Source organism: Polistes dominula, unplaced genomic scaffold, assembly GCF_049000335.1.
Source record: "Polistes dominula isolate Pdom_NZ unplaced genomic scaffold, Pdom_raw_medaka contig_73, whole genome shotgun sequence".
Classification (NCBI taxonomy): domain Eukaryota; kingdom Metazoa; phylum Arthropoda; class Insecta; order Hymenoptera; family Vespidae; genus Polistes; species Polistes dominula.
Window position 1 is genome coordinate 4,266,304 of NW_028300951.1, and position 24,116 is coordinate 4,290,419.

The 24,116-nt window shown below is 33.4% G+C and overlaps 1 protein-coding gene across 2 annotated transcripts in view; it reads left to right on the forward strand.

The window, feature by feature from the left end:
• The window catches only part of LOC107063997 (nephrin), a 133,681-nt gene that overhangs the window by 87,782 nt on the left and 21,783 nt on the right, over positions 1 to 24,116 (forward strand). The window lies entirely within an intron of this gene.

Here is a 24,116-nt window from a genome sequence, read left to right on the forward strand (position 1 = left end):
TCACACATTAATATGTATCGCGAATAATGAATATTGTATTTTGATAATGCAATCTAATGAATATCATACTTTATCATAATCATGAAAGATCAAGACGGAAATAATAAACCGAGGAATGTCAAATTTGGAAATTCCACACGAAATTATATACTCCTTATCCGTTTTCATCTAATTTATCGTAAAGAAGATTTAGGTGTTTGAGATCGCAGAGCGGAAACGTCTGCTTGTTTCCGGCAGATACGAGCTATCGTTATCCGTTTATTTACGAGAGTGTCCAATCGGCCACTCGATGTATCCTGTATTATCCCTCCATTCGCATATATATACGAACATTTGGCATTAACTCGCTTGGTAATCGCTATGGCATCACCCGCACATTCTCCTAGAAATCTCGATGTTGTTGGTCGTCGGTTTCTCCGCTAACTATACAGCAATCCAGTTCACTCTTCTCCTATTTATTTATTTCTCTTTCTATCTCCGTCTTTTTCATTCTCTTCGTTTTGAAATACGTACTCTCGCATATTGACCAATTCATTTTTAATCCATTTACTAAACAATATATTGAAAATATGAAATATAAATATATATTCCGTCAATTTTGTCATGAAAATACATATTGTCGATTTAACCATTTAATTTTTATTTTTCTTTTATTTTTTTTTTTTTATTTCTTTTCTCTCTTTTTTCTGTACACAATGTATGCATTCGTTTATATAATAGTATTTCGATATTGTCAATTAACGTTTTCGAATAATTTTATGAAGCGTCATTGGCAACATATTAAACTTGCTTTTTACATTTCCTATTTGTATTCATAACATTACATTTTATACGTTATAGAATTTTCATTTGATAAAAACAATTTTATTTAGTATTTGTCGTACAATCACTCATATTCGAAATACTTCGATTTAGTCAAATGATTTCGTCAAATAAGGCTACAATAATTACATTGTTGTATATTAAAATAGATATAGACTTATGTACTCATTTGGTCGGATTTTTCTGTAATAACGTAAAACGAAATCTTATGAAAGTAATTGGTTTAATGAATTTCAAACTAAATGAATTTCATGAGAATCGTATTATAAGGAGTATTCAAGGAATGCGAGAGAAGAACATTATACCGACGGACATGTAGTTTTCCAGACAAAACTTTCGCTTAATAACCTTCCACCAATAAACAGATTCCTGTGGGAAACAACGCAACGAACATACTCGGATATTTTCACGAGTTTGAGAGAAAGAGAGAGAGAGAGAGAGAAAGAGAGAGATCACTTCCACTCTTGCTGCTTTGCTCACTCGTTATTTGTACGTGCAAGCGAAGTGCATTTTCCACTTTTATTTTCTCTCTATCTCCGTTTCTTTTTCTTTATTTTGAATACAGTTCCATTATTTGAGAACCTGAAATGATATTCTCGAAAAAAAGAAAAAAAAAGAATATAACAAATAAAAGAAATAAAAAAAAAAAATTTCCCATCGCATAAAAAATCTCGAATTCTTGCGTCGATTTCTTTCGTAACGTCGCTTCGATTCGTAGTTTAAATTCGAAGAAGAAACACATGTGTCCCAGTTACATATCGATCTTTTGAATATAGCTTGCATAGATCCAGTAATTTTATATTCTATTTTAAATTAAAATGAAAAGACATATTCAATAAATTTCTTATCATCTCACACGAGTTAGTTAACTTATCTTTAACATTAATTTCATTTGCTATGTGAGTCGAATCGTAATGCATTTCAAAATGAAGTATATCGCGAATAGGATGGATGACTATCGTCGTTACAAAGTGGCTCATAACCGTGCATCTATCAACGTTAGCATCGCCCTGTCAGTGGTAACGATATGTACTTTATCAGACACGTGCTGCACGGTCATCCTAACCTGTGCAACCACACACACACATACGTGCACACGCATAGCCTATATTCGTACACGTGTATACACGTATAGAAAGCATCAGTCGTACAATAATACGATTACGTTGAAAAAGATATTAATTAATCCAGACTTTTTTGACTTTAATTTCTTCCAATACTCGGAGTAAGCAATTATCTTGTCGACATGATACCATTACAATTATAGTCTAAATTATGCCAAATAGTACCGTCGATAATATCGATAGGATACGCGAGATAAAGGTAAGACAAAGCGGTTCTCTAGCGATTATGCACTACTAGGTTAATTTCCAATAGCAATTTAGCTCGTTAGGCGTGTCGATGTGCAATGTAATTTATCCCGGGGGAAGTATTAATAATCAACATGGTTACATACAATTCGGCTCCATGTGGCTAGATTGGGTCTCTGCCGCAAGATCGTAAGCGGGTAATGGTAGGTGTAGAATAACTAGAACGTAGATAGAAGAGAAAGGGGGTTGAGGTTTACCGCATACCCCATGTCACGTGGTTAACGATCTGTTCAGTCGCATGAAAACTATTGCACCGCGTAAAATCCACGATTAGAGCTCTTTCGGTATCCGCAAATATTTTGTTCCCTTCGATTCTATAGAGGTACGTGGTGAATGTGCAATCATCGGAAGTACCGCGATCAAGGGAACAAAATTCTCCGATAAATGTCATTCAATCGTTTTTTCTTAAATTTTTTGTTTATCTTACTCTAAAAAGTATTTATTAGAGGTGTACGAGAATCCTTAATTATAATATTGAAACGTGTTGATGTATTTGCAATCAATATGGTTAAAATGATTCATGAAAATTGCATAAAAGGGATATTCTCCATCAATTTAATCTGTTCGATACTATCAATTTAATCTAGCTGATATCTTATATGCTCGTAATGAAAATGATCGTGATGAAAGTTTCGCGTGAAACACTCTCAATACAAAACATATCCCTCGGTAGAGCTTATGAAGTTGCAAAGAGTAATAACCACAGAAAGAGAGATGGAGAACATAACTATTCCAGCGAAATATCCTCTATCGGTACATGCATTCGTTATAGGTGCGTTAGTACATTTGCCTAATCGATACGGATGGACGAGTGCCGAACAACAATAATATTAACGTGGAATAATGTTGCCGTCCACGCGACGTTTCACGGTATATCGTTTACGTTATATCCTGGAATAAATTCTAATTTAACGTCATCAAAGATGAAATTATTATTATGACATCATATTTAGATTATTTTTAACGATACAACGTTCGAATATTACAAGTGATAGTATTTATCAAAAATATATTTTATAATATTATATTAAATATCGTTTTAGCTTGTGTTTATTTTAATCCGATAGAGAAAATAAATAACTTAACAGCAAGAAGGGAGAAAAAAATGAGGTATGTGTATTCTCACATCTCTATGTATCAAGATAATATTATACTGTAAAAAGAAAAAAATTAATCTGGGGGTATTGAAAAGGGGCTCATTGTGAAATAACATTCAATTGGAGTTGAAATCGTACGAATGATCCAGCTGAATGAAAGATCAAAGTCTATTAGCCATTGATGAAAATGAAATCGCACCAGCTGTAGAGAAGTTACTTCTTCTAGGATTGGTCGAGGTCATGCGAGTTAGCCCTGGTATCGCGTTAGGTGGTTAACGATCTGTTCGTTCAAGCGAATGCTTCCCATCGCACATTCTCGTGCGTCGTCCCCCGTGGAATGCAAGGTATAGTGCGTGTTCATTTACTGGAAAGCTATTTCGTACTTCCCATTATCGGACTAGTCGTACAAACTCGAATTCACCGTAGCAAAGCATACTTCCTTCTCCTATGAACGAAGAATCGCACCTCTCAACTTCTCCTGAGTTTAATTTTTTTCTTTGATCATCCATCCGAATATCCGAATATCAAAATCCCCCTTCTTGAAACTTCCTTTCCATTAAACGCAAATTTCTCAATCTAAATTTTTGAATTAATAATTATTTACTTGCCATGTGATATCTACTCGTAACAATTATTAAACACGCGTTAAACACAAATTAACAATTTAATATTATTTTTTCAATTTTTATTGTTAGATTTTATAATTTATTCGTCAAGTTTATTTTTATTTATGTAAATTTATTATCTTGTTCTATGTTTTTCCTTTTAATGCAGAAATATTGTCATTTTCTCATAAATTGTCAGTGTAATATGAAAGGGAATGTGAAAAAAAAACTTAAGACCTGGACCTTTGAGATTTATATAGCATAAAAAACTTTTTCCAGAGGTAATGGTTTATCTTGTTTTGCATGTCCTTCGGCAGAATGAATCTTCAAACATGTAACAATCTCATTGTACTTTTTCAACTTTTCTTTAGACGGCTTTTACCTATTATACATAAAATCGATTCGCATGTTTGTTTTATTTATTTTTAACATGTATCACTACACATGTTAATATTTTATTGCATTTATTGTTAGCTTTAAAGAAACATCTTTTATTTTATATTAAACATTCTCACGTATTTTTAAACTTTTGATTGAAATTTATAAAAAGAAAATAAATAAAAACGTTTAGGACAAAGAATAAATTTCTTATCTTTTTATCTTCTCATGTTTCTTCACAGAAAAACCAAATGGGCGATGTAAAAAAACGTGACGTTTCTAACAGGAAGCTATAATGCATCTCGGCATCGTCTTTGAACAATTGTAAGAGCCTTAAGCTCTTTGGAAAACTGGAAACAGTTTAGTTTAGAGAGTTGTTTCGAACGAGAGAGAAAAGAGGAGGAGATCGGACAAACGTGAGCTCTATAAATTGGACAGAAAAGGATTGCTACTTGCGAAGCACGAACGAAAGTTTGTCCTTCGTTCTCGCGATAAAACCAAGCCACTTTGAAGAAGAAATTTAGCCATTTGTTGGTAACGTCGAGGAATCGATAGAAAAAAAGAAAAAGAAATGTAAAAACTTTGCAAGCGTTTTACGACAAGAGATGTGACCACGAAACGACAAGAAAGTTGGTAATTAATTCACTAATCTTCTGACAATCAAGAAAATTAAGAGCAAAAGATACGTCAGACCTAATACGTACATAGACATTTTAAGTAATGATGAAAAGGAAAAAAATGTGGCTTTTGGGAAAAAACTAAAAAGGTATTCGATAGTAAGTAGAGGAAATGATTTCTAAGAGAACGTAGAGAGACGGCTTTTCCTTTACTTTCCTTTGGTTTCCTCGCATCTCCGACATCTCTTGTAGAAGCACCATTGTAAAGAGCTACTCACTCCACAAATCACGGCATACGATAAATGTTCACTGCTGGTTTTACCCAGTTATTTATTACCATGCGCGGCTATGGGAGTTAAGAGCGGATATTCAAGATAAAGGCTCACTCGTGTTATTTACTCCCGTGTGAGCTTACCTAATCGACATTCTCGAGAAAATTGTTTAAATAAAATTCGATCCATCACTCATGTTTTTCCCACGAGAAACAAATATTTTAATATTGTTAAAAAAAATATATAATAAGTAATCTTCTTTTAGATACAAAAAATTCCATGTATCTTTAGTAAAAGAGTCTTAATTAGATAATTAAAGTACTCATGAAACATGATAACTCTTTTATCTTGGATAGAAATAATTATTTGCCTACATGGTAAAGGGAATAGAAGAAAAACGGTAGTAAAGTTTCAAAACTGCCATGGTTGAATCGTTGCAAAGGCGACGTTGAAAATTACCTCAAAACGACAGAACTATCATTAAACATATTTACATTAACGTTAATTAATTCAGAGAATTTACTTTTAGAAACGAACTGTGAAACGTTACCAGCTTCAATGAAATCTAAATGTTGACGGATAATAATTTCCACCGCTATTTATCGTTGCTATATAATAGCAACTTCTCTATTCTAAATGTAGAAAATATAGATAGCATAACAGTATAGAACCGGATAGAATATTCGATTAAAGATATATAAGGCATGCTATACTTCAATTTGTCGGAATATTCCCGCCGGCCATATTGCAAAGCTCATGTTTTACATTCTTCAAATGGTTCACGCATTCGAATAATGATTTCGAATTTTCTCGTTGATGGAATATACGATTATTAAATCCGCCGTATAACGAATACTCAGATTAATAGGTTATGGACGAAAGCGTTTAATAACGATAACGCGATTGCATTAGTTAAAGTATAAGCAGCATAAACGTGGCCGTTTATAAATCTCTTTATTTTGTGTATAAGCTGGTGGGTAGACATTCATCGTTAAAATTCAAAACGTATTTTATCACGCTTTTGCGGGAGAGAAAGAGAGAAAGGAAGTTTTGATTTATTACATTGACTCGGACCATCCGAAAGTTTTGTTTTAGTGCTTAAAGAAGATTCTGCAGGTTGTACAGTTACAGGCAGTCAGTTGGTAAACAAAATTCATCCAATCCGAGCTACATATCGTCGCATCGATACTGCCTAGCGAACGAGTAACCAGTACCATCAACACCGCGATTGGATTCTCTGCATTTTGCACATTCGGGTAGAGAACACACACACAACACCAGCCTGTCCTCGAGATACTTTACTCCTCCTCATTCCTCTCAGCGAGGAGCGATACTCTCGTTGGAGTTTCCTCTTTGTTTCCACATGGTATTTAAATAAATTCAAGTGACGCTTCGTTGCATATCGAGTTTCGAGTTTTCAGTTGCCGAGTCGAGACACAATACATGGCCGCATAAATGGGAAGCCCATATCGTACTTCTTTTGCAAAGTTTCCCACCGACGAGTTTTTCCATATGATTGATAGAAAAATAAACAAGAAAATAAAACCATTAAAGATAGAAAGAAAGAGAGAGAAAAAAAGAGAAGCAAATAATTCCGCGACTCGTTATTAAAAATAAAATATTTCCCTTTTGCAATGGCAATATTTACGTGTTCCGTTTCGGTAACAAATTTCCACAGAAAACGAGATTGGATGTCGCCGGTTGAACGAAAAGTTTCGTAATTTCGTTCGAAAATTATCGCGGAGAAAACGCGTCTATGCAATTTGTCTTGAGAGATGCATCTTCGCGCGTGCGAGAGAGTTTCTCATGCAGTCGAGAAAGAAACCATTCGTTTTCAAAGGAAGAAGATGCGATTCTATTTCTCCGTTGAAAAAGGAGACGGTAACTATGAAAGAGCGAAGGAAGAAAAAATAAAGAAAAGAAAAAAAGAAAGAATGAAAGAAAAACGGAATAAGAGAACTCGCGAAAATTTGTGAGTTTGGCCGACTGGTTGCATCGAACATATCGGAAAGCCGAAAGTTCTTGGCTATGGAATGGTGATGGTGGTAGTGAATCGTCTCCCCTTCTCTCCCTCCCCCCCCCCCACACACTTTACAAGTCTTTCCGATTTCCGCGCATCGCGTGTCTGGCTTGCGCGCGTTCGTTCTCTGATCCTGAGAACATATCTTCCTGGCAGGCTTTTGCTCTGCGGCCCCATTCTTCCGCTGGCCTAGCCTTATTTCCTTCTGCCAAGCGTTTTCTCATCCGTCGATGGCACCTTTATTTGCAATAAATCGCTAAAAGACCACCCGCTAAGACAGTATTTACTGCGATTTTTCGCCCTCCTATGAGAAACAGATCATTTATTTTCCACGAAACGAATTCAAAAATGGTGATAAGACGCGATAATCGAGACGCTTTTCACGTAGAACTAAAAGAGAGAGAGAGAGAGAGAACGTTGACGTATACGTACATATGTACATATATATATCAGTAACTGTACAAAGCTTACATAGACCGTCCGTTATTCCTACTAACTGATTGAGCATCGATACTTGAGCTTAGCTCAATTTTAGTCCTTGGAGTACGGCCAGTAGCATTCCACTTGATATTACCATGTGAACTTGTAAAAGTGCCAAATAGGAGATAAAACAAAGGTTATACCCGGCGGAAATGATTCCTCCGCGGTGTGTGATCAGTAGAAATAACTATTTTAGACTAAAAATTACTTTATTAAGCTTATTTCCATTTCATAATCGACAAATCTTTGATATTCAATTTTGTTGAATAATATAATCAAAATTTTTGTTTTCCTTTAAAACTTCATTAATTTTTTCTTTTTGAAATTCGTTCTCTTAAAACCACTAACAATTTTTGAAGTATGTAAATTTCTATAACAGAAGAATGTCCATCGAGTAAGGAACATTTATAAAATATCATGTGAAACTTAGCACACGTCGAATTTAAATGAAGTGAAAATCTTCGAGGAGCTTTTACCATTTCGATTCTTTCATTTCGTCGATTACTCGAAAAGATATAAGAAAGGAGAAAGTGAAGGAACGAACGAACGAACGAACGAACGAACGAGCGATCGAGTGAGCGTACGTACGAACCAAAAGAACGACTTGAATATAAAAAAATATACGTGCTTGTGAAATATGGGAGAAGGATCGGAGTACCCGACCACTCTCGTCTTTTTCCAACGCCATCGCCCTTTCCTTTCGCTATTTTCATATTCTCTATATGTATGTGCTTCAAACGATACGCTCTCCGAAATCCATTTTCCTGCATATCGTAATCTAAACTCAAAAGTACTCTTTCTCTCTCTTCTCTCTCTCTCTCTCTCTCTATCTCTCTTTCTCTTATCACCGATAAGCGTTATAAATGAAAGTGCACGAAAGATTTTTTCGATGCTATCACGAAAGATTTCATTGAAAAAACGTTTCAAACGTCTCTCCAACGATGTTCCATTTTAAAATCACAAATTGCTTTCCCTCCTATGTTATCAAGATCTATAGTATAACGAAGCAGCTTTGATTATTAATATCACAGATCGACGTTTCTTTGTTATGAATATATATTGAAACTACGTCATGTCCTGCCAATGAAACCCACATCTGCATAGAAAATATTCAAAGACAAGATAAATACAAAAAATATAAGAGATATAAATGGGCAGATACGTAAATGGCTTATGTCAAAATAGAAAAGTTTTGAGCCTTAACAAAAAGAAACTTTTATTTATTTTGTTTTTAATAAAAATAAGTTTTACCAAGAGAAAAAATTGTTTCTATGCTAGACTCACAAAATATTTCATTTCAATCCACCAACCTATAATTTTTTCAATGCTTTTCCTAAATGTTTTAATTGTAAATATACGAGTAAGATCATTTTTAGGAAGAAAATTGAAGAAAAATAAAATACAGTAAAACATACACGGTGGTCCGGAAAAACATGATTTTAAAATTTCGAATGACTTGTCATATTTTTTGATTTGCGAAAAATTCATTTTCTGCTTTGTGATCATTTGTACGAGGGAAATAAAAAATCGAAGGAAGAAATAAAAAGGAAAGACAATGCAATATTTGTTCTTATGTTAGAAAACTCTTGATATTTTTTGTAGTGATTATATAACCAAGCATAGTAGAAAGTAAGAGATGCGACTAGATAAAGGTCAAAAACTTAAACCGTGAACTCTTTTAACCACAAGAAAGCTTCATAGGAATAGACCAAACAGCATTTCCTTTCCTGCATATTTCTTCAGAACTCAAATATTACAATAACAAATCTAAAATATCTATCGATCGCTCTCCTTTATATGCGAAGAATGATTTTGTCATATCTTTTTTAAACAAAATTCTACGTATAAATTTTCGACGTAAGAAATTTGGCATAAAAAATTGAAACATTTTACAATACAAAAAATTAAAATTTGCATAAAAAAATATTAAAAAAAAAATTTTTCCCATATCCACTACGTTACTTTTTTCTCGTGAATTTAATGATTTACCTATCCGTCTATACTTACTCACCTGCTTGAATAAAATATCAAATATCTATAAAAAAAAAAAAAAAAAAAAAAAATAACATATTCTACACATTTATTAATATTTGAAGACAAATTGATATTCGGTTCCTTTTTTAATTTCATATATTGTTCGACAAAAATGTACACAGGAGTAGTGCAGTTTTGTTTATTCAACGTTACTTTTTTAAGCCATTTTTCATTGCCGGCAGAAATCATTTTTGTATAGCTGCATACACGAGCAAATATAACTTTTCGACCATTTCTTTATCTATTTCAGAAATATCAAAAGTGGTTCTGTTTGCAAAAGTGAAAGAAAATGAGAGAAAGAGAGAAATTATTATTGCAAATTAAGTCTGCCGTAGTATTTTCACAGCATATAGACTTACATGAAATAGAAACTGTTGTAGAGACGAAAAAGTATCCGATAACAGAGCTATGTGCATCTTTGATGAAAGGAATGTTCAAGGTAATAGCATTAAATTGAAAATTTTCATATCATTAAAAAATAATATGAAACAGTTTGAGAGTATCATTTTCCATATCCGTGTAGTACTTATTAAGACGGGTCCTTCTATTAAAAATAAATATATTTATAATTATTATTTTATAATATATGTACATATATTATACACACATACTGCTTTTTAAATTCATAATGGTACTTCGGCTCATTAACGATATGCGATGAAAGAAATTGATTTCTCTTCCTTTTCCGGATAGATAACGGTCAAAGACCTCCTCCGTTGATCGATTCTTTTACGACAAAATACAGGTCTGACTTTCTTTCTCGAACAACGTCTTTATCCTCGAACAAGAAAAGAGCGATCCCTAGCTACTGATAGATTTTGCGATTTATGATGGCAAGGAATCTAAAAGCGAAATGTTGGTTTCAATGACATCGTCTAGGACGACAAAGGCGACGACGACGACAACGACAACAACGATGACAACGACAAAGGCTATGACAACGAGAACGATAACGCCTATGACTAAACGACGATGTTAGACTAATAAATTAAAACGAGAACGAATAAAAATAAGAGAAGACAAGACGATGAAAATAGAATTAAAAATAGCGAATATAAATATGATTTGTTTAATGAACGCATTCTCATTTATGCATTGGAACGTAACGGTCCGACAAACGCGCATTTGCGGGGCAAACTAGAAAATCGCTAATTGGAGGATCATAAATGCAAATTTCAGGATTCCGACGATCTAGTGGGAACCGTCATTCGTCGACCGTTGCTCGTCGTCCTGCACACACGCTAATACAATTTTTCTTTGCCCATTCTCCCTACCACCCTTTTGCTGTGCCATTTCTCCCACTAGCCAGCTAGTTACTCGCCCCGAGCTTCAAAGCTTTCCCATAGCCTCTAACTCCCATTCCCACCCCCATTGCAACCCTGTTCGCTCTATTTTTTTACTCTACCCGCGAAAATATTGCACGGAAATGCAGAACGATCGTGGACCGCCACTCATCAATCACGTTTATCACGCTCACGTTTCAATCCTTCTTCCAGCTTGTTTTTTATGCTCGCTCTTTTTTTCCTATGTTTTTCTATTTTTTTTTTGTCTTTTTCTTTTATTTCTTTTTTTTTCTCCTACCCTCAACATCCTCCCACAACCGTACGACTACCGGCATACGCGAAATCGATGACCGGCTGTTCGAAACCTATACCAAAAAAAGCCTGTTCGACCCGATCCTTCTCTATGTCGCATATTTTTTGCTCGTTTCGTTTACCCAGAATCGTGTTTTTCTTTTTTCATCTTTTCTCTCTCTCTCTCTCTCTCTCTCTCTCTCTCTCTCTCTCTCTTCCCTTTTTATTATTCAATTTTTTTTCCTTTTTATTCATTTTGATTTTATTTTTCTCTTTTTTTCCCTACCACGATACCATCAAAGTGATTGTTCGATCCTTTTGCTCTCGACTAGCATTAGCTTTCTACTACCAAATCCGATTATATGTTTTCTATTCAGAAAAAGCAGTACTTAAAGGTTTATCAGTAAAAAAACATTTTACAAAGTTACTAATAATTTACTTTTTCATATAATATGACTATCGATGCAATGAGAAATAAAGTCCTGGTATATTTCTTTTTATTATTGAATGAAAAAAATATGAAAGAAAAAAGAAATTCAACAAGAGATGGTGGTGAAGATTTGTGAGAAACGTGCTGAATGTGAAAGGGGGTAAGGAAGAGAAACATGGAAGTAACTATAGACACTAGAAAGACAGACAGAGAGAAAGAAAGAGAGAGAGAGAGACCAAGAAAAGGGGACAGAGAAATTTGGAGTGGAAAAGAGAAAAGTTAAACTCTTGAGAGACGGCAAAGACAGAGAGCGGTAGCTTTCGTGGGTCGTTCTTTAATATTTAATAAAGTTCGCGCTCGAACTCACAAGAGACGTAAAAGGACAGAACTCGAAAGAGAAAGGATAAAAGAAATAAGATAAAGAGAAGCATTATTATTTCATCGACAGAGAGAAAGGGACATTGCTGTTTGATTGTTAACTTATACAAACAGAAGAATTAAGAATCTACTGTAATCTACTATGTAAAATCTAGAAAATATTTAATCGTGATTAAAATTAACGCGAACGTTACCAATTTTTATAGATCTACCTTCGAATGTATTTTTTAAAATAATTATTTACAAATTCCTTAGAATCTTCTTCTTTAAATTTGTTTCGAATATAATATGAATTGGCTTTGAATTTTCTTTGCATTTTCTTTGCATTTTTATTGACAAAAACTCGAATTATCATTTTCAACGATGCTAGTATACGATCGGGAAAGAAATAGTCCCGAAAAAAGAAACGATAAAACGATTGCAAATAAAGCCAAGAATATATTGAAACGATCGAAGAGAATGAAAAAACTGACCGATAACATACATTCTTTCAACGTTCTTTACTACCTTTCTTTCATTCCAATTTCTCTCCTTTCTATTTTTACGTCTAGTCAACCAGATTTCTACCGGTACGGCAATTCTTTTATTTCCTTTAAATCGCTCAAACCAATCGATTGATGATAAAAATTCCAATGACATTCCACTTATCTGCGAGATATTCGTAATGTATACTGATAAATAGAATAACCAGAATATATAAATCGAATTATTAAAATAAATTCCCTATCTTTCTCTTTTTCTCCTTCCCTTTAGTCTTTTTACATTACAACTAAATTTCGTTAATACTAAAAATAATAAAAGCTATTAAACATTATAAAAATAATTATCGACAAATTTTCTGTTAATAATTTATTACAATAATTATACCGAATGTACCATTTGCTTGATAGCAAATTGCTCGATCTCCATGGTAATTTATATTCGCATATGAACGCTATACTATATTCCTTTAATGATTACTTTTCCAACAAAATTATGCACTTTGTTAACGGTACACGTGCATCATTCGGAATGTTATAAATGCGCAACGCGTTTGTAAAACTGATGAAAAAAAAAAGTAAAAAGTAATAAAGAATCAATTAACCGAGAATGCATGTTTATATAATATATTTGTGACATATGCAACAATTTCTATACGTTTGATTAAAAAAACAAAAAATAAAACATGAAAGAGAAATGAGAGAAAATTTTTCGTCGTATGGACAAACAGCGATATAAAAATCGTTGATTAAAAAACTTCGTTTCAGGGAAAAGTACCATTTTGCGATAGACGCAAACATAGTGGCACATCGAACGTAACGATTCTCATCGAACGTCGAAACATCCTTTTGTACTTCGTATCGTTCTTCGATCCGACGGCAAACGAAAACAAATGATCCGTACGCGCGTCCTCTCGGCAGAATACATTTTAATTAATGGATCGGGGACAATGGATCGAAATCGTTCGTCGATCGTAAATCGACGAAGCTCAGAAGCGTGCCATTGTTCCCCATCCAAACTCTATGGAGTTCATCGGTAAAAAGGGTTTTAAAAGCCCTTCGTTGCTTCTACTATTTCTTTTCTCTTCCTCTGTCTTTCTCTCCTTACTCTTTCTCTTTCTCTCTCATTTTATCTCTTCCTTTTTTCCTTCTCATTCTCTTTCCGAAATGTAGCTATGAGAAAACGCCTTGTGGCGATTCAGGATCCCGGTCTATTTTAACGTTAGTACGGAGAAAACGAGTGGAAAACCTTGAAAGAGAAGTAGAAAGAAGAAGAAGAAGAGAAAAAAAGAAAAGTAAAGTAAAAAAAAAAGAATTTCTCTCCTCGATGTGGTAACAAAGAAGCTTTCGACTTATTTTATTCACGAGTGGCGAGTTTGGTTTCTGCGGTGACTAACGAATTTTACATACGTCGACGCTCAGAACTTTGTACCGAGTCAGCTTTCCTCTCTGAATCCAAAATCAACGAAAACACCAAAAGCATAATCGGATAATGATAAAAATAACGAATAACATACAACGCGTATTTGATGAATTCGAAATCTTTGAATTTAGAATTCAAAATCATTGAGAAAAACAACGGTATAACTTATGCGTCTAAATAAGGAATACTAAGACCTACATGAGAATTCATTTAAAAACATACCATCATTTTTCATGGTATAATATTATATGTTTTTCAAGAGAGACAATCAAAAATAAAAAACCATCCTTTTAACGAAGTATTATATATTTATGTAACGTTATAGTTAGATAGCGTTGCATTAACGTTGTTTTAGTTTTTTATAATACTTACGACTTGTAAATTCATATGACAAAATGAGATAATGTGCTTATACTTTATTTTATAATTAACATTTTTTTTATTCTTTTTTACTTGATCTCTTTCCAAATACAAAACAAGCTTGAACAGATAAAATATTCGAGTATAAACCTTACCTAGCAAATGCACGCAATTTCTGATTCTCTAAAGTTCGATTTTCACCGACAAAAATTATTCGTCGTAACTTCCGTATCGTATTTCGGAAGAAGGGAATAACGACGTTCTCGCGAACGATTTTTGCACGAGGTTTTCGTTAAGAATTTACGAGGAACTATCCTCTCTCGAATCGAACGATATCAACGCGCTCAAAAAACTGTTAGAAGATGGGTCCATTGCGTTTCAAACAGAGATCGGAAAAGGAACGAAGCTAGAGCAGATTTTATCGAACGGAAGAGACAGAAGAGTGAGACTCCTCTCTCTCCAACCAACCTAGCAGCCGGGTAAGGACGACGTGTTCCTTGTTTTACGGCCAGCTATTTAGATTTTATACGGCCGCTTCCGCCACTCCTCTCACATTTGCACTGTATCTTTACATCCGAAACATTTAAACGTGCTGCGGCAAAATCGAAATCGTACCATACACGATACCGTTTTAATCAAATTGTTTTACGACGAGTTATTTGCTAAACTTTTCACCTACATCATCCCCTATATCCTTCCTCCACCTTCACCTCCTTCACCACACCCTTGTAATTTTTACCACGATCTCTTACTCTGAAATCATTTTTATATGGCAAACATTTGCTGATCAAATCCTAACATGAATATTTCATTTTTTATATTTGAAAATTAATAATCGATACTATGTGATGTTTCATTTAATTAACTCTTTAACGTCTGTACCACAGTTGTGTAAATTTAATTTTAATCCTAAAATTAATACATATATTATTTTAACCTAATTTTCCAACCAAAAATAAATAAATTTTTTGTTTGCTATGAACAAAATTAAATAAAAAAAACACATGTGTTCAGATCACACAAGTTAGAAGTGAAACCTTCAAAAAACTAAGTTTCGAGAGAATGAGACAAATGCAGAGTATCAAGAGTAAGATAATTACTTATATTAAAAATTAAGCTTTTAACAGGTTAAACTTGTATTGAAAAGAAATTCATTAGTAAAGGAAAATAAACTATCACCATAATTCTGGAGCAATAATCTTCCGACGATTTTGTTGAGCCAATAAAAAACATAAAGAATCAGAATAAATTTTTTAAGATTCGATTATTTAACTTTATTATTGCTCAGCGAATCCGATAATGTCTTCCAGGAAGATAAAAGATAATGCCGTCGATAAATTTCTTAAGAAACGAAAGTGGATTTTTCTCATTTAATTACAATGCCGTAAAATTGCTGATAGCCTTGCTTCCATCCGTGCTTTCCTTTTAGAAAGGATATGCACAAGTATCAACTTGTGCGACTTTCTTCTCGTAGTTTTCTTAGTAGCTTGCACGTTAATCGTCTTAATTACTGCAAGGAGACTACTTTCGACAGAGGAAAACCATGGCAAATTCCTAGAAAGTCCCATGAATATTTACAAACGGTTTACCTACTTTCTAATTTCGATCCATTTATTCCACTACTTTTGCATGCTCTTAATCAACGTCATCATTTACTTATTACATTTTTCTTTAAATATTTCAAAGAAAAATCACATTCTTTCCTTAAACATAAACTATAATATTTTGCCTATAATAGTGATATAATAATAATAATAATAATAATAATAATAATAATAATAATAATAATAATAATAATAATAATAATAATAATAATAATAGATACGTAGATATAAAATTGTCGAGCAAGATTGTCCAATTAACTTTTACAGATACAATTAAATGACTCTTGAACCTAGGAATGTTAATAAATAAAATCGGATAATAAATTCGTAAAGGATTTGTCCTAATTCGATTAAATCTCGTTAAACTGTAAATTTCTTAAAAGTAGGGCCGATCTTATTTTACGCTTTTTCGAGTACAAGAAGCCTCATAAAGCGAGAACTCGTAGAAAGGACCTATCAAGTACGACAAATTCGTCTGTTCCTAGAATACGAATTCTAATCTCTAAATCCGGAGAAACATTTCCTTTTCGACGATCGGCTTTACGATTACTACGTCACACGGACTACTAGTTCGACGAGCATGAGGATGAGGATGAGGACAAGGACTAGGACGACACGAGGACGACGACGACGACAACGACTCCATCTCAAATAAAAATAAAATGCGGAAAAAGAAATCCCTGAAACGTCCACTCTTTTCTATCCCCCTTTTTCTGATTCACCGTTGACAATAGATTTACCACGATCGTAAAAGACTCAAGACAAGGATAAGTTTTGCTTTTCCAGCAACGAAATAAAATGTCGGACTCTTTGGTAACGCCCTCGTAGTCGCCTCTTGCGTCATGATTCTGTTTATTCGTGAAAAGGATTTTCTTTTCTCTCTTTTACTTTTTTATCTCACTTAAACTCGCCTATGCTTAATTTTACGGGGACTCAACGATCGATAAATGAAACGGTTAAATATTGTCCGCCTCTTTTTTTCCTTTTCGAATGTTAAACCTAGTTTATTTTTATCCATCGAATTATTCGTTCTTGTCGATCTTGTTAATCATTTCTATTGCTTAATATTAAACAAGCGGTCCACGTAAATCGACATTTTTAATAATGCAAATAAAATTATTGAACTTGGAAATAATTTATTGTTAAATTAGAAAATTTTCAAAACTTTACAAATTTACATAGATTTTTGTTTAACCTTCTCAAAATTGTTCGTAAACGTAAGAAGATAAAAACAAAACAATTCAACCCGTTAATCAAGTAATATTTCAGATTTAAATCATCAAATTCAACAGCATAGTTTGAACGATTCTACTATCACTTATATGAAATAATAAAAATCACAGTACATTTTGAAAATTAGAGAATACCAGAAAAGTCTTTCGGATTGACGCTGTTAACGGGAAAAAAAGGAAAAAAAATCAAATACGTAGTAACACGAAAACGAAGTAACTTTACTAAGCTTTTACGAGAATTCCTGTTCTATCCTCGTATATATTATACAAACGTCCCAAACCATAAGGATGGTACGATTAGTTTCGCGAATTCACGATAGAGTTTCTGTATAATGTGAAACCATTAACGATTTAACGCCATGATAACCTGACTCGATTCACCGAGGACGCGTTAAAAGCTACGAATCGAAGTACGCATTTCGAATACCGTTCGTAGAAATTCGTTCATTTAATCGATAAAAATCGTATTGTCTTGTAGAATTCGAGGACTCGTAAACGTCAAAATTACAGAACGACTGCTAACACGAATATTGGATTTCCAATGGACAAGCACATTCATCGAAAATGAAAACGTATAATGCGTATGAATTTGATCTGAAAGCACGATTTATATCTAAAATACTTATTATTATATTTCATACTTAAACTGAATATATTCTATATGTACTTTATTTTCTATATAACGAACAAATAATCTGAAAAACATATACATATCTTCATAAGGATTCATAGAATTTGCAACGAACACTTCTAGCGAAAGACTAACTACTAAATTCGAAGCTTTCCAATATGTTCTTTCTTTTTTTCCGTTAATTCCACTTGCGCAATATTTTCTACTTAAGGATGATATTCAATATGGATAGTTTATTACTAACGTAAAAAAAAACATTCACGTATTTGTTCATTTTTATTTCTGTAGAATGGCTAAAATTCAAATTTAAAGTTTCCTTTGATAACGAGAGTAAAAAATTAACCGATAAAATGTATATTTTTTTATATTAATTGTAGCAGTTAATTATGTGTATTAATATTAAATTCATGCTTGAAAAATGGACCAAAGTTAACGAAAATAATGCAAACTATTTTTAAAAATAACGGATTACCTTATAAATAAATACTAAATTTGTTAAATGAGCACGAAATTAATTGCTAAGACCTAATATTTATAATTAATAATTATCATCATAAGAAGTCGCAGTTATCATATAATAAAATAAATCTCTCTTTCATTTATTTTCAATTACATACTTAATACTAATTCAACGTAAAATGCTGTTTGGCAACAATCGAAAGTTACCTCGCAAATAAGCACCTTCCAAAGTGGTGTACCACGACGATCAAAGTTGGGCCTTATAAGCCCCAAGAGGTCGCGAAACGTACAACCGCATCAGCTTTCAACCAAACGGCCAAAGAACCCACAGAGAGCTTACTTCGTTGAATTCATCTAGTTTGCTAACATTGTCGAAGACGACGAAATAGATCAAAGAATACGTTCTTTGATGTATAAAAACTATGTTATATACCTAAACACCTACCATATACTTTACTCGTTCATTTTCATCCTTATTCGCAGAATAGTAACGTAAAGAAAATGAGTAGCATTAATTGCAAAAAACTCGTTTTCTTTACTAACGGCAAGTAAAATGATTACATAGATATAATCCAGAATCCTGGCAACGTTTTATCACTTTCGCAAACGCAAAGACATCCAATTTCTTATGCTATATAGTCTATGGTTTATCTTCCGCAACTTCTAACTCGTTATAGCCAATTATCATCAGGTCTTACCACTAACACTATCGAAAGCGTGATTCTCAACCCTATCTGTTATTACCATACTCTAGATGCGTTCATTATCGCGCCATCAAATTTACTACCTTTATCATGATCTTTATTTACATAAACGATTAATCTTTATGACTATCCGAAGTATACTACACTACACATGATTCCTACTATCGGACAGAAATTATACGACATTACCGGTTTACGAGTATTGCTATAATCTTCCTATATATTCTTTCCTATATGTTTATACTTTCATCCCTATGTTTTTTTTTTTTATTGAAATATTATTAAAGTATTTTATTAAATAATATAATGATATAGCGTATTTACATATATACGTATACATTTTTATTATTTTTCAAACTCTTCAACTTTTTCCCTTCATCGTGTATATACTGAATTACTTCACTTTATGGGAAAAAAAAGATTTAAAAACCTGCTTGAAATGATATTTCGTTTATGTAAGAAAAAAGGAAATTTTTCCTGTTCCATATTTTAAAAAGTCGCAACGCGAGCAGCGAACGCTAAGATCGAGGCAACTTCACTGAATCCCTCCCTTATATAGGTGCTAGTAAGTTTGTCCTTGTGAATGGTGCTTTAAATATTTATTGCTAGGAAGCTATAAAGTTTGAAGTAAGCAACCGTGCATCGCGATAATTCCGAGAAGAGAAAGATAGAAAGACGTAGAAATAGAGAAAGAGAGAAAGAGAAAGCGTCAGTGGCATGTAAAAACGATAAATCCAAACGGCATTGTCTTCGTACGTAGAAAAGCCATTATCGAGCTGCATTACTTCTACTGCTAAATGGCTCTTAGTAATTCAAAGAGCGCGCTTTTATCACCTATCCTTACCCAACTGTCCTATAATTCGATACCTGATAAATATAATGGAGGAAATTCCCACTTTCTTTGAATTGTTAAGCTAAACGATTAACCCGACAAAATGATCCTATGCTTTTAATTTTCACTTCGGTCAGTTACAGCATGACTTGTACACACCTGCACTTAGACATACACATACACCCACACTTACAAAATGTCCCTTTCTGAAAGAACGCGTTCCTGTTCTTCACTTGAGACGAATCGTTCAAAATCGTAATAAAGTTTTAATTAAATTACACGCGAACATTAACATTCCTTCGTCTCATTATCGAAGCACGAATTCAATTTTATCCTGATTAGAACAGAATCTGTTCAACATTCCAATCTTGCGAGTACCTCCTTCTCTTTTTCCATTTCATCGATCGATCCATTAAACTAGAAAATTGGGAATACGCTTTTAAAATTACTACATTGTCGTCATGACGAAAAACACGATTGTTGTATAATAAACCGTGAATTGTAGAACATCTTGTTAAAAAAGAAAAAAAGGAAAAAAAAGTGTAACATCATTTTATTTTAATCGTGTTAATAATTCATAAAAAATAATTTTATTATGTATTTCAAGCATTCGTTCTGCTAAAAACAGTGCATTCTTTTCTTCATTTTGTGAATTCAAAAATTCAAAAAATTCTATTGGAAAAGTTGATAATGTAATAAATGTTGTATCTCTCTTTCTCTTTTTCTTTACATTTTATATTTTATTTCTCTCTCACTCTCTCTCTCTCTCTCTCCTTCTCCCAAACTCGTAAGTTACACGTTTTATCCAACATTTTAAAAATTTCACGAAGCGTACTGTGGACGGTGATATCGGAGAATCGCACAATAAGACAACTAGATAGTGCTGGAATGCAATTCACAATATCTCGCCGATTTATCAGCACACGTTGCAGAATTCATATCGCAAAGTACCCACTCTCACATATACGATAATCCAAAATCTAGTCCATAGTATCCCCTCATTCTTTCTAACTCATCCACCCCTCTAGTTGAAGTCCTAACTATCTTACCAGTTTTACAAACCTCTCACAAACTCATCCTTACTAGTTCAATCATTTTCTTTTCTTTATCCAAATTTTCCACTTAACAACAAAGTTGACGAGTTTAATTCGTTATGAATGGTAATCACCTTAACAATGAAGCAATCTCTTCTACTTGTTATCCACAAAGTAACCACCACATCTAAATGTCAAACTTCCCTTTCATGAACGTTTTCATCAATGTAACATCCTCTTAATAATCGAACCTAATGAGCTTTTCTCATCATTCTATTCTATTCCCAGAAAATAATGTTCATTAGTAGGAATTAAGTCAAATTGGACGTTAACTTTCTTATTTTAACTTTAATTTTTGTCTATTTATATATTGTTATCTAAAATACACTGGACTATACTAGTCAAAACTACAAATCTTGAACAGTGAATTTTATGCTTTGTATGCTCGTCATGAATGAATCATGAAAAAACAATTCTCTTTAACATCCTTTTTTCATTGGGAATGATATGCAAAATTTCAAAAGAACAATTAATTAAAATTGGTTATTTTCATCAATTTCCGTCTATATCCTCGAACGATATTTTTGAGCTTGTTTACGGAATTTAAGTTAATGCCTCTGTTAACACAAATGATGGGACGAACGGAAAAAAAAACGAAAAGCGTATGACGTATCGTCTTTCAAAATTTAAAAACATCTCTGTTTTTGTATTTTCTTTACGCGGATCAATAATTTTGAACCAAAACTACATTTACCTCACGTTGAATGAATATGATAACAAAAGATCGTTGGTTAAAGCTCCGATAAAATATAATATAAAATAGAAAAAAAATCAGAAAGTAAATTTTCATAAAGTTTTATAATTACTACAAAACAAAATTCATCTCAATACAAAAAGAAATTCATTTCATTTGAAGAATCAAAATATCAGAAAGTCAAAGAACATTTCTCGCGATTCGAAAGGGATACAAAAAAAATATAAAACAAAGAAGGAAAAAAGGAAAAGCCAAAAACGTCAATGTTTAGATAAAGAATTTAGCGAACACTCTTTGTTTGGTTAAACGTATACGTTGGTAGTGGTCCACTTGCTTTCTGTGACCAAAAATCGGTCTCGGATAAATTGACTCGATACCTCTTTCCTTCAGTTATCGATAACCTCTTGCCAAATCGGGTAAGAAAGAAAGCAGGAGGAAAGCCAAGGAAACGTAGAGAAAACGAAGTCGAACAAAAAGAAAATGGAGAGGGAAAAAAAGAGAGAGATAGATAAAAGAAAGGGTGAGAAGAGCGGAGAGTTGGAGACGGGGAGGGGATTTGGGAAATAGTAAGAAGTGAAAGAGGAGAACTTAAAAGAGGTGTGCAAAGAAAATTGGAACGCGTCTTGCCACTCTTTTCCATCGACACTTTTATTTCTTTTCCTCATCGTACTCCACGTCTTCGAGTATATTTTTTTCTTTTTATTTTTTTCATTCAAATATTCGATAAACGAAAATAAAAAGAAATACGTTTATACGTAGAATTATATATATAAATAGAGCTATATCGCGATATTAAACAATAGCGTACTACCATATATTTTAGTAAAAAAGAAGGAAAGCAATATATTCACACAAAAAAATAATATATCACGATAGAAATTTTCGAAGGTAGAAAGTCAAAGCTCCGTGTGAGGTAGATTAACTTTTTTGAGAGAAAAGCTCGTTAATATTTCGTTGGAATGCGCAAGCTCGTTACAGGAACGATAAATGGTTACTTGATTGTCGCCGAAATGCGCTTTATAAATGTTTCACAAGAGACAAACTAAAGTGGTGAAACCTCGAGAGCTCTCTTCGGGTTACGGCACCGATTAAGAACGATCTTTGTGCTGCGCTTAAGAGATCGTATCTCCTCTTATCGGATCGTAATTTTCAACGGTAGACAGGAAAAGCATATCATATATTGAACCGCACAAAAAGATGTGCGCGGGTACGGACGCGTATACGTTCGCGTTCACGTTCGCGTTCGCTACCGGGCGTGTCTTTATAGTCTGAATATATATTTTCCCAGGTTAAAAAGAAGACGGCAGAATGGGAGGGTTGAGAATGGTTTCATTGAAACTGGGTCGCTCAACCGGAAGAGAATATAGTTTCAAGCTCCTTTAGTTCGGGGTACTTCGTTTCTTCATTATGAAGAACAATCGTGGCACAAAGGGTAGCTAGTAGCAGAATTAGGGTTGCTAGAAAATCAAAAAAAAAAAATCAAAAAAATAAAAAGGGGGAAAGTCGTTGCCAAACGAACCACGTTAATGAAGTTGAGAGGAAAAGTCGTTACGACGATATTTCTTAGCTTCCTTTTTCTTTCGCTTCTGAGGTCGGATCAGAGGATGATAGAGAATAAAAAGAGGGAAGAAAAAAATTAAATCTGCGATAAAGTCGATATTTTATGGTTCGTAAACTATTTCTCCCCTAAATCGCGTCGAAAAAAGGAGGAAAATGGTATGAATAAAGCGGTATCTATTCAAATGCTTTGACTCATAAATAAAAGAAGAAACAGACTGTGAAAAAAAAAAGTAACATGCGCTTTTTCTAAAATCTGATGTTTCGATAATGCTGATAATACGGCGTTGACGTTGACTACCTTAACATTCTGTACATATGTACAAACGTAGGTACATGAAAATAGGTAGTACACGTGTGTATTGAGTACATATGTATTACTCATTACTAACCGCAATAATACGAACTCGTAGTTCTCGCGATTGTCCGCCAATATATGAGTGGTTACATGCATGCATAAATGCGTATATACATACACACATACATATCTATTTATGTATATACATTCTTATATATATACATATGTTCGCACAAACGTACACCTATGCGTGACCAATCTCGCATCTCTTGCATTTCAACGTAGCCGCGTGCATGCCGCATATCGTTCGTCGCCACATACTTCGGTTTACGTTCCTATCTGTGTTCTCTCTCTATCTTTCTCTCTCTTACTTTCACTACTTTATCGATATTGTTATTCTATATATGTGCTATTCATTTCACTGAGAATATATACATATCATCAAAGTTTCCATGAAAAAATCTAACTTATTTATTCTTATTATTTCTTCAAAATAATTTTCTAATACTATCTTTTTATAAATTAAACTAACTAGGAGAATGAGTCGATAAGATATTGTTGAGTGGATAGTCTATGCTAATAAATAATACCATATTTATATAACTCTTACATGCATTTATACATATCATCGACAAAACCGGATAAGCCATCGTGAAACTTGGAAAATATTTT